A 10,011-nucleotide genomic window follows, 5' to 3' on the forward strand; every position below is an offset into this window, starting at 1 on the left:
ACGCAACAAAAAAACGAAAGTGGAGTAAGTGGAGGGTACCGACCTTCCCCAAAAGAAACAGAAATAAAAAGACAAGAAAAATCTGAATAAGTTTTACAACTACTCCCAAAATAAATATGTTTGGAAATGGAACGAGGTTTATAACTTCCCCAAAGAAAAATAATAGAAATAAAATAATAAATAATGACGATCAATAAAAATAAAAATAAATAAATAAATAAATAAATAGATAAAAATAATATGATAAAAATAAAAAAAATATATATTAAAAAAGTTGTGAATTTTATTAGGGATGAAACTCTCGAAAACAGAAAAATAAACGGTGAAGATAAAATACTAAAAAAAATCCGGATAGATACAGGAAAAGATAAAAAAAAAGAAAACGCGTGGGCGCCGCGACACGGCACTGTATACCGTGTCACGGCAAGATCTTCCGTGTCGTGGCACAAATTCCCGTGACACGGTGGGACATCCTGTGTCGCGGTGCGCGTATTCTCCAATGGTGTGGTTTATGCGTATAGAAATATAATTTCTGAGTAGTTCCGAGCTCTTTTGCTATAAAATAGGACCAATATATTCGTGATATGCATAATTACGAAACACAAAATATTAGAATTTCATATTTCAATAATAATGTCTTAGAATTTTGATAATACATTGCGCGACTGGTCTTATTCTTTGACCAATGTTGACAAAAGAGAGTTAAAATTGTTTCATGTCAGGGGTTTACTAGCCCTGAGGCATGTAGCGATTAAACATGATTTTCTTAGGGCAGCATTAGACTATTGGAGTCCAGAAACACATTGTTTTAAATTTGATTATGATGAAATTTGTGCCCTGTCGGAGGAATTCGGTGCTATCTTTGGATTTCCTGACAGAAATCTTATTGCCATGCCTACCCTAGGGGAGTATTATTACCAAGACTTTGAACGCCATCTGAATCTAACAGATCCAGATTTAAATAGAATTGTGTGTGGTAATGAGGTAGACTTAGAAAAACTTGCAAATTTATATTTTAATCGCCCTATCTCTGAGTCTTATCATGTATACCGTAGGGTAGGACATGCTTGTCTAGCGTCTGTGCTTGAACATGTTGAATCTGGGAGATCTCCTATGCCTACGTGCCTTGGAGAAACATTTCGTGGCCTTGACGAAGCAAAAGCTGACCGAAAAGCCATCAGGAAGGGCTCTCTAGTACTACTGCAGGTAAAAATACGCTCCGAGTAGCCCCCGTGACACTAAATAGGCACCGTGTCACGGTGGCTACCTGCCGTGACACGGTGAAATCTGTCGTGTCACGGGAAATCTGAATTTTTTGTTTTTTTGCAGATTTGGTTGATGGAGTGTTTAGAACTATTTGAAGCCCCCGACGATTTTGAAAAATATGGCCCTAACGATCTAGTCCGCGGGAAGAAGAATTACTCTGTGAACATGTCGTATGAAGACTGGAAAAACTTCTTTGCAAAGAGAGAATTTTCCATTCGTTGGGTGATGCCTTGGTGGAGGCTTACTAGGATGGTTGGTACGAATGATACTCCGTATTGCCGTGTTCCTAGTATCTCAAGACTGACTTTTTATTGTCCCTCTCGACTGATGCGATAGTATGGACCTGAATAAGTAGTTCCACGCTATAACGATAGTCCTCGTGAAGTATCGTTGCATGAAAGTAATGTTCACAAATACGAGACTTATTGGATTGGAAGACCTTTGTGGACCGTTTCTGCAAGTAACCAAGCTCCTCCTCCTTTATCTAGTGCATACAAGGCATGGTTGAATCCTTGAAGTAGGAGGGAACGAGTCGGATCACGCAAGTCGGATGTGAAGAGCCGTCTTGGAAATAAGAAAGCACCTCCTAAAGATCGTCTAGGTCCAAGAACACAAGGGATTGAGTTTAAGACTCCTATAATACCGAAAAGGAAGAATTATGTGAAAGGGAAGGGTAAGGAGAAGATGGTTTATAGAGAGAAATAACCAAAGAATTTTAAGAAGGGTGAAAGGGGTGAAAGTTCGACTAGGGGTGTGACGGTTTGGGCTACAAAAGACACATTAATGGTGAAAGCCGACCTAGTTGAAAAAGAGAAGGAGGTTCCTAAGGTGAAGAGGGATTAGATCAGTATTGCTTTGCTTTTATGATTTATAATTTTTTAAAATAAGGCGTATGATGCCAATAATTGTAGTCATATTTATTTCAATAATAATAGCATATTTATTTTCGCCTTAAATGAAAAATTACAATTTTTTTTTTAATATCCGAGTCAAGGAGTCGGACGCAATGGAAGAATGAAAATAAAAACATCGAACAAATAACTGAATTCGCAAAGACTACGTCGCTAAAAAAAATCGGAAAATCTGAAATTCCACCGTGTCACGGTAAAAAATTCCGTGACACGTTGGAAATTCCCGCGTCACGACACTTTTTTTTTTTGCTCAGGTCCACCGTGTCACGGTGGACTGTACCGTGACACGGTGGAAAGTCCCGTGTCGCGGCAAAACTCCCCTTTTATTTTTTTTTATATTTTTTTTTCTCAGGTCCACCGTGTCACGGTGGACTGTACCGTGACACGGTGGAAAGTCCCGAGTCAATCCCCTTTTTTTTTTGCTCAGATCCACCGTGCCACGGTGGACTGTAACGTGACACGATGGAAAGTCCCGTGTCGCGGCAAAAATCCCCCCATTTTTTTTTTGCTCAGGTCCACCGTGCCACGGTGGAAAGTCCCGTGTCGCGGCAAAAATCCCCCCTTTTTTTTTCTCAGGTCGGACTGTGCCGTGACACGGTGGACATTCCCGTGTCGTGGCAAAACTCCCTTTTTTTTGTCGTGACGCAATGCTGAACTAACGCGTATACTTGATCGACAGAGGGAGGATTTATTTTTTTTAAAGTGGTCGGGCCCCCTTGAGGGGTTGCCTACGTATCCTTAAAAGAAATCAGGCCAAACCTAGCTCTATTGGGTCATGAACCCATGCGACTAGGCATAGAATTTCTTGAGTTGATCCAAGTTGGTTAAATTGTGGAAACCGTTACCGTTCATGTCTACCAATTGTGCCACTCTTCCAGACAAGATGGCTTTAACAATATACGGGCCTGACCAATTTGGTCTGAATTTTCCTCTTGGATCCAACACATTTTTGCGAAGTGCCTTAAGCACCAGGTCACCCTCTTTGATGTTCCTAGTCTTGACTTTTTTATTAAAATGTCGCGCCATACGCTGTTGGTAGGTTTGGACATGATGCAAAGCTGCCAAGCGTTTTTCATCGAGTAAGACTAGTTTATCATATCTTGCTCTAATCCAGTCGACTTCATCTAGTTAACTTTCCAACGCGATTCGGAAAGAAGGGATTTCGAGCTCTATTGGTTGTAAAGCTTCAACTCCATAGACCAAAGAGAAAGGGGTTGCCCCCGTTGATATACGAACAGAGGTTTGATAACCCCAAAGGGCGAAATGTAGCTTACTTGGCCAATCCTTGTAATTTTTTGTCATCTTTTTGATGATAGTTTTCACATTTTTGTTGGCCGATTTGACCGCACCATTTTTTTGTGGTCTGTAAGGTGACGATCTGTGGCTACTAATCGAATTAGCAACTTAAACCAGAAAAATAAGCCAAAATAAACCTTGAAAAACATGATTATAAAAATAAACGAGCTGGGCTCCGATACCGCTGTTGGGGTTTGGTGAGTCCGACTTACCGCGGAAACAACCCTGACCCACAGAACCACTCGTAACTAATAAAACCATAAAGCATAAATAAATAAGCACAAGAAAAGGAAGAACGAATCATACCCTTGAAGCGAGCTTTGCCCTCTCAAAACGGGCTCTTACTTGAAAGCCTTGAGCACCGCAAATGCCGTGCCTCCAACGGTATCCACCTACAAAGGACGAACACGACTTTTTAGGTCCGCTACCTTGGAGTTAGCAAGGTCCGACCAAAACCCAAGTGTTAATGGAGTTTAAGAGTTTTTCCAAAATATGGAATGCTCTTTCTAACTCCCACTCAAGCACTTTACTCCAAATCCCAAGGTTGGTATTTATAGAGGAAAGTATGAGTGGGAATTTCTATCCCATCAATGTGGGATCACGAAATTCCACAAATTAATTAAAAGCTAAATTAAATTAAAATTGCAAACTAATAATAAATCTACAAGTGGCATTACCATGTGAAATGGGTTGGTGAGGACCACATGGAGAGTAGGGGACCATACTTGCTCCCCACTCAATACTCTCCTTGTGCCACATGTCCTTACCCACTTGCTCCCATATTCCTCAAGCTTCCCCATAGTGACCAACCCTATGGCCCAGCCACGAGCCCAGCCCCGCACCAAGATGCGGGCTGCTGCTGTGCGCGCAAGCCACGCACTTGGTGCGGGCTTGCTGCTGTGCGTGGCTGCTATTGCGTGCGCTGCTAGCACGCCTAGCTTGCGGCAGCTAGCTGCTGCACGCACCACGTGCACGCGGCTGCTAGTTGTTGTTGTGCGTGGCTGCTAGCACGCACCTAGCCAGCCATGCTAGGCTCGGCTTGGTGCGCTTGCTAGCCACCTATGCTTGGACATTTTTTCCCCTAGCACTCGGATGCTCGGGGCATTCCGATGCTAGGGGTATTTTGGGAATATGGTCGATTTATTATTATTTTGCGCGTCTCGTCTTTTTTATTATTTTTGACTCGACTTCCGACGATCGGTTTCGACGCTCCAAGCTCGAATTACCGACCTCTAAATATTTAACACTCGGGCGACGAATTAATTTCTTCCGAATTAATTCGTCAAGTCGGTTCGTATATTTTGCTTGGGTGTGACCCGAAGGGTTCAGTCAAGATTAAGCTGTAATATTAATTATATTAATATTACTGATCAGAAGCGGCCTCCACCCAGGCACTCCGATCACTTGACCTTACTGAATATATTAGCTTTCAAATAATTCTGAACCCGCTATCAGAATAATACACTTGTTCGAAGGACACTATTCCTTTCAATCTCCCACTTGTCCTTCCGGACAAGTGTGCATTTAGTGTATAGCCCCTTTCCTGTGTCTCTCCATGTCTCTTCATGAAATACAGAGTAAGATTACTCGTCATCTCTGTTACGTCCAGAAGTGTTTCTCGAAATCCGAGTTTGACTGTCAATAAGCAGATGATTTCTAAAATCCATCTGAGCACGGCCATGCATTTTCACAGTCTCGCTCTTCGAGAGGCCTTGTAAACAACAAGACATGTTCCCTATTGTTAGTAGGGGACATTTCCAGTCTTGTAATTTAGCTTCTCTTACTAAGAGGACCTAGCCGCCCGATATCTGTCGTTATAATCCCCAGTTACGGAGACGTTTGGCGGATACCAAAGCGGACTAGTACTCAAACAAGAGACCTCCCACTACTCATGGTCAAGGAAAAGAGTTCCGATAGTAATAATGAGAAAAATACTTATGACGATTTTTAAATCTCTTAAAGTATTCTCATAGGTCGATCCAGTATGGTTCTAAACCAATACCTGTGCAAATGATTTATATCCTCATAGCACAAGAAACGGTGCTATAAATCACACTACACACTAATCTCTAATGGTCATTAATCGTCCACAAAAAATATGACCTTGATTAGGGATAATTTTCGATTAAAATATTCAATGTTCACTTAATAGGTGTTTCTTTATCCAAGCCATTGACTTGATACCCTATTTTGAATATTTATTAAAATCGAATGGACTCATTATTTAATTCTAAACCACAATTAAATAGAGACGGAGTGAATTAAATTGCATGAAAAATTTTAATTACTCCAAAAACTGAATGGTTCATCATAGTGCTTTACATTAACATTGTCCAAAATTTAATTAAAACACTATAATATGGAAATCAAAGCCAGTTCACGACATGCTTGATTCCCATTGCCTCAAAGTGTTTGTTGTGCTTCACTTGAGACAAGGGTTTAGTAAGTGGATCGGCTACATTGTCATCTGTTCCCACTTTGCAAATTCTGATTTCACCCTCTGTCTTCCATTCTTGAATCATGTGAAATCGCCTCTTGACATGTTTGACCTTCTGATGTTCTCGTGGCTCTCTAGCCTGAGCAATAGCTCCATTGTTGTCACAATGGAGGTCTATTGGACCCTTGATAGAGGGTACAACACCAAGTTCATCAATGAACTTGCAAATCCAAACTGCCTCCTTGGCTGCCTCAGACGCTGCCAAGTACTCGGCTTCAGTTGTAGAATCAGCGGTTGTGCTTTACTTTGCACTCTTCCAACTAAACGCTCCTCCATTGAGACAAAATATGTATCCGGATTGTGACTTGGAGTCGTCTCTGTCTGTCTGGAAGCTTGCGTCGGTATATCCCTCAACAACCAATTCATCTTTACCGCCATAGACCGGAATTTATCCTTGTTCCTTTTCAGGTACTTCAGAATATTCTTAGCCGCAGTCCAATGCGCCTCTCCTGGGTCTGATTGGTATCGGCTCGTAGCACTCAAGGCATACGATACATCCGGCCTAGTACATATCATGGCATACATGATCGATCCAATAAGCGAAGAATATGGAATACGACTCATCCTTTCTCGCTCATCAGGTGTCTTTGGACACTGCTTCTTGCTTAAGGTTATGCCATGTGACATGGGTAGGTTCCCTCTCTTGGCTCCTTCCATTTGGAATCGAGCTAGTAACTTATCGATGTAAGTACTTTGACTCATTCCTATCATCCTCTTTGATCTATCCCTATAGATCTTGATGCCTAGTATGTATTGAGCCTCTCCCAAGTCTTTCATTGAAAAACATTTCCCGAGCCAAGCCTTTACAGTCTCTAACAACGGAATTCTATTACGAATGAGCAAAATGTCATCAACATATAAGACTAGGATGGCGATGTCACTCCCACTCACCTTCTTGTAAACACAAGACTCATCTGGATTCTTGATAAAACCAAACTTACTGATGGCTTCATCAAATCGCAGATTCCAAATTCTGCTTGCTTGCTTTAATCCATAAATGGACTTCTTAAGCTTGCATACCTTCTTAGGATTGTTCTGGTCGACAAAACCTTCAGGTTATGTCATGTACATAGTTTCTTCCAAAATTCCATTGAGGAAGGCGGTTTTGACGTCCATCTGCCATATTTCATAACTGTAATATGCAACAATCGCTAGAAGAATTCGAACGGACTTAAGCATAGCTACTAGAGAGAAAAGGTTTCATCATAATCAACGCCGTGAATTTGCCTGTAACCTTTTGCTACCAGCCTTGCTTTGTAAATGAATACATTTCTATCTTTGTCGGTTTTCATCTTGAAAATCCATTTACATCCGATAGGTGTGTAACCTACGGGTAAATCAACCAAGTCCCATACTTGATTTTCAAACATGGAGTCCATTTCGGATTTCATGGCCTCTTGCCATTTTGCAGAGTCGGGGCTCGTCATAGCTTTATTGTAGGTTGCCGACTCATCTCCATCCACTACTAGGATGTCTTGATCTTCGGTTAATACAACACCGAGATATCTGTCAGGTTGAGATCTTGGCCGAGTTGACCTACGTAGGGTGATGGACTGAGCATTTGCATTGTCGGTTTGACTTTGCATATTTTGACTTTGACCAATGTCAACAGATGCTTTGTGAGCACTTTGATTGTCAACTTGTCCTTGTTGCTCTTCCTCTCGAACTTCGTCGAGTTCGATTTTCCTCCCACTTGTCATTTTGGAGAGATGCTCCTTCTCCAAAAAGACACCATCACGAGCAACAAACACTTTGTTCTCGAATTTGTTGTAAAAGTAATACCCTTTGGTTTCTTTTGGATAATCCACAAAGTAAACCTTGTCAGATTTCGGATGAAGTTTGTCAGAAATGAGTTTCTTGACATATGCTTCGCATCCCCAAATCTTGAGAAAAGACAACCTTGGAGTTTTATTTGTCCATAATTCATATGGAGTCTTTTCCGCTGCCTTTGACGGAGCATAATTCAGTGTAAGTGCCGCAGTTAAAAGTGCATGTCCCCAGAAAGAGATTGGAAGTTCACTAAGACCCATAGTCGATCGGACCATGTCTAACAGGGTTCAATTCCTCCTTTCAGATACTCCATTCCATTGAGGAGTTCCCGGAGGTGTCAACTCTAAAAGTATTCCATGTTCTTTCAGATGGTCATCGAATTCTTGGCTCAAATATTCGCCACCTCGATCCGATTGAAGCGCTTTGATTTTCTTGCCGAGTTGGTTTTCAACTTCGTTCTGAGATTCCTTGAATTTATCAAACGATTCTGATTTGTGCGACATTAGATAGACATAACCATATCTACTATAGTCGTCCGTGAAGGTTATGAAATACCGATAACCACTCCTTGCGGGTGTACTCATTAGCCCACATACATCGGTGTGTGTTAGTCCCAACAAGTCACCGGCCCTTTCTCCCAACTTGGAGAATGGTTGCTTTACCATCTTGCCTAATAAACATCCTTCGCAATTCTAGGATTCTAAATCAAATGAGTCAAGAATACCTTCTTGAAGAAGCTTCTTGATGCGTTTGATGTTAATGTGGCCAAGACGACAATGCCACAAGTAAGTTTGACTAGACGGTGTAGTCTTAGCTTTCTTTGCAGGATTATAAACGTTATAAATTTCTTTGTCTAGAGATAGCACATAAAGACCATTTTCTGAATGTGTTGTACCATATAAAACATTATCGAGATAAAATGAACATTATTGGTCCTTAACTCGAAATTCAAAACCTTTGGCGTCCAACGCCGAAATTGAAATGATGTTTTTGGTAATGTTGGGAACACAATAAACATTGTCAAGTTCCAAAACTAGCCCCGTGGGCAAAGACAAACTAAGAGATCCTACGGAAATAGCACCAATCCTTGCTCCATTTCCTACCCGGAGCTCGATCTCTCCCTTCGCTAGCCTCCTAGTGTTCCTTAGTGCCTGTAAATCGGAACAAAGGTGTGAGCCACATCCGGTATCTAATACCCATGAAGCCGAGCTAGTGAAGTTAAAGTCTATAACGTAAATACCTGTTGTAGAAGCAACGGTTCCGTTCTTCTTATCTTCCTTGAACTTGAGGCAGTCTCTCTTCCAATGTCCCTTCTTCTTACAATAGAAGCATTCGGAATCAGACTTAGAAGATGCTACCTTTTTCTCCTTATTGTCTTTGGTAGCTTTCGGCTTAGGCGGAAAGTTCTTCTTTCCTTTCCCCTTGAAGCCCTTCTTCTTTTTCCCCGCCCTTTTGAATGGCTTGCCCTTTTTAATCATTAGCATATCATGCCTTCCCTCATCCTTGAGCGTCTGCTCAGCTTGGTTCAACATCCCATGAAGCTCGATGAGGGTTTTCTCCATGCTATGCATATTGTAGTTCATCTTGAACTGGTCATAGCCTTTGTGAAGGGAATGGAGAATGATGTCAATAGCCATTTCAGTTGAATACCCCGCATCAAGCCTTCCCATGTTCTCAAATAATCTGATCATTTTGAGCACATGTGGGCTGACTGGCTCTCCTTTCTTGAGCTTAGTCTCAAGTATCTGCCTTTGGGTTTCAAACCTTTCAGTTCGAGCCTATTCTTGAAACATATTCTGTAACTCAGAAATGATCTCATAGGTCGATTCCTTCTCGAAGAAGGTTTTCTGAAGTTCAGGAGACATAGTGGCTAGCATTACGCACTTGACATCCCGATCGGCTACTTGCCATCGGTTAAGGGTTGCTTGATATACCTCCTCATTGGGAGCCTCGGGCATTTCCTCATCAAGGACATACTCTTTCTGTTCTTTCATAAGAACGATGCGCAAATTCCTTTGCCAATCAAGGAAATTGGTACCACTCAACTTCTCCTTGTCGAGAATTGAGCGTAATGAAAACTGGTTGTTTAAGGTTGAAGACATGATTCTATAATTGAAAGAATTTTAATGAAAAACCATTCAAAATTACTTAAAGAAGATTGAATTTTATTCATGAAAATTTTCAATACTTATTTAACGTCTTATTTACACGTAAAATTATCCCTATTTTATGAAAATAAAGCGATTCCAAGATCCGAAGAAACTAAGAGTG

The sequence above is a fragment of the Chenopodium quinoa genome, unplaced genomic scaffold, assembly GCF_001683475.1.
Source record: "Chenopodium quinoa cultivar QQ74 unplaced genomic scaffold, ASM168347v1, whole genome shotgun sequence".
Taxonomy (NCBI): domain Eukaryota; kingdom Viridiplantae; phylum Streptophyta; class Magnoliopsida; order Caryophyllales; family Amaranthaceae; genus Chenopodium; species Chenopodium quinoa.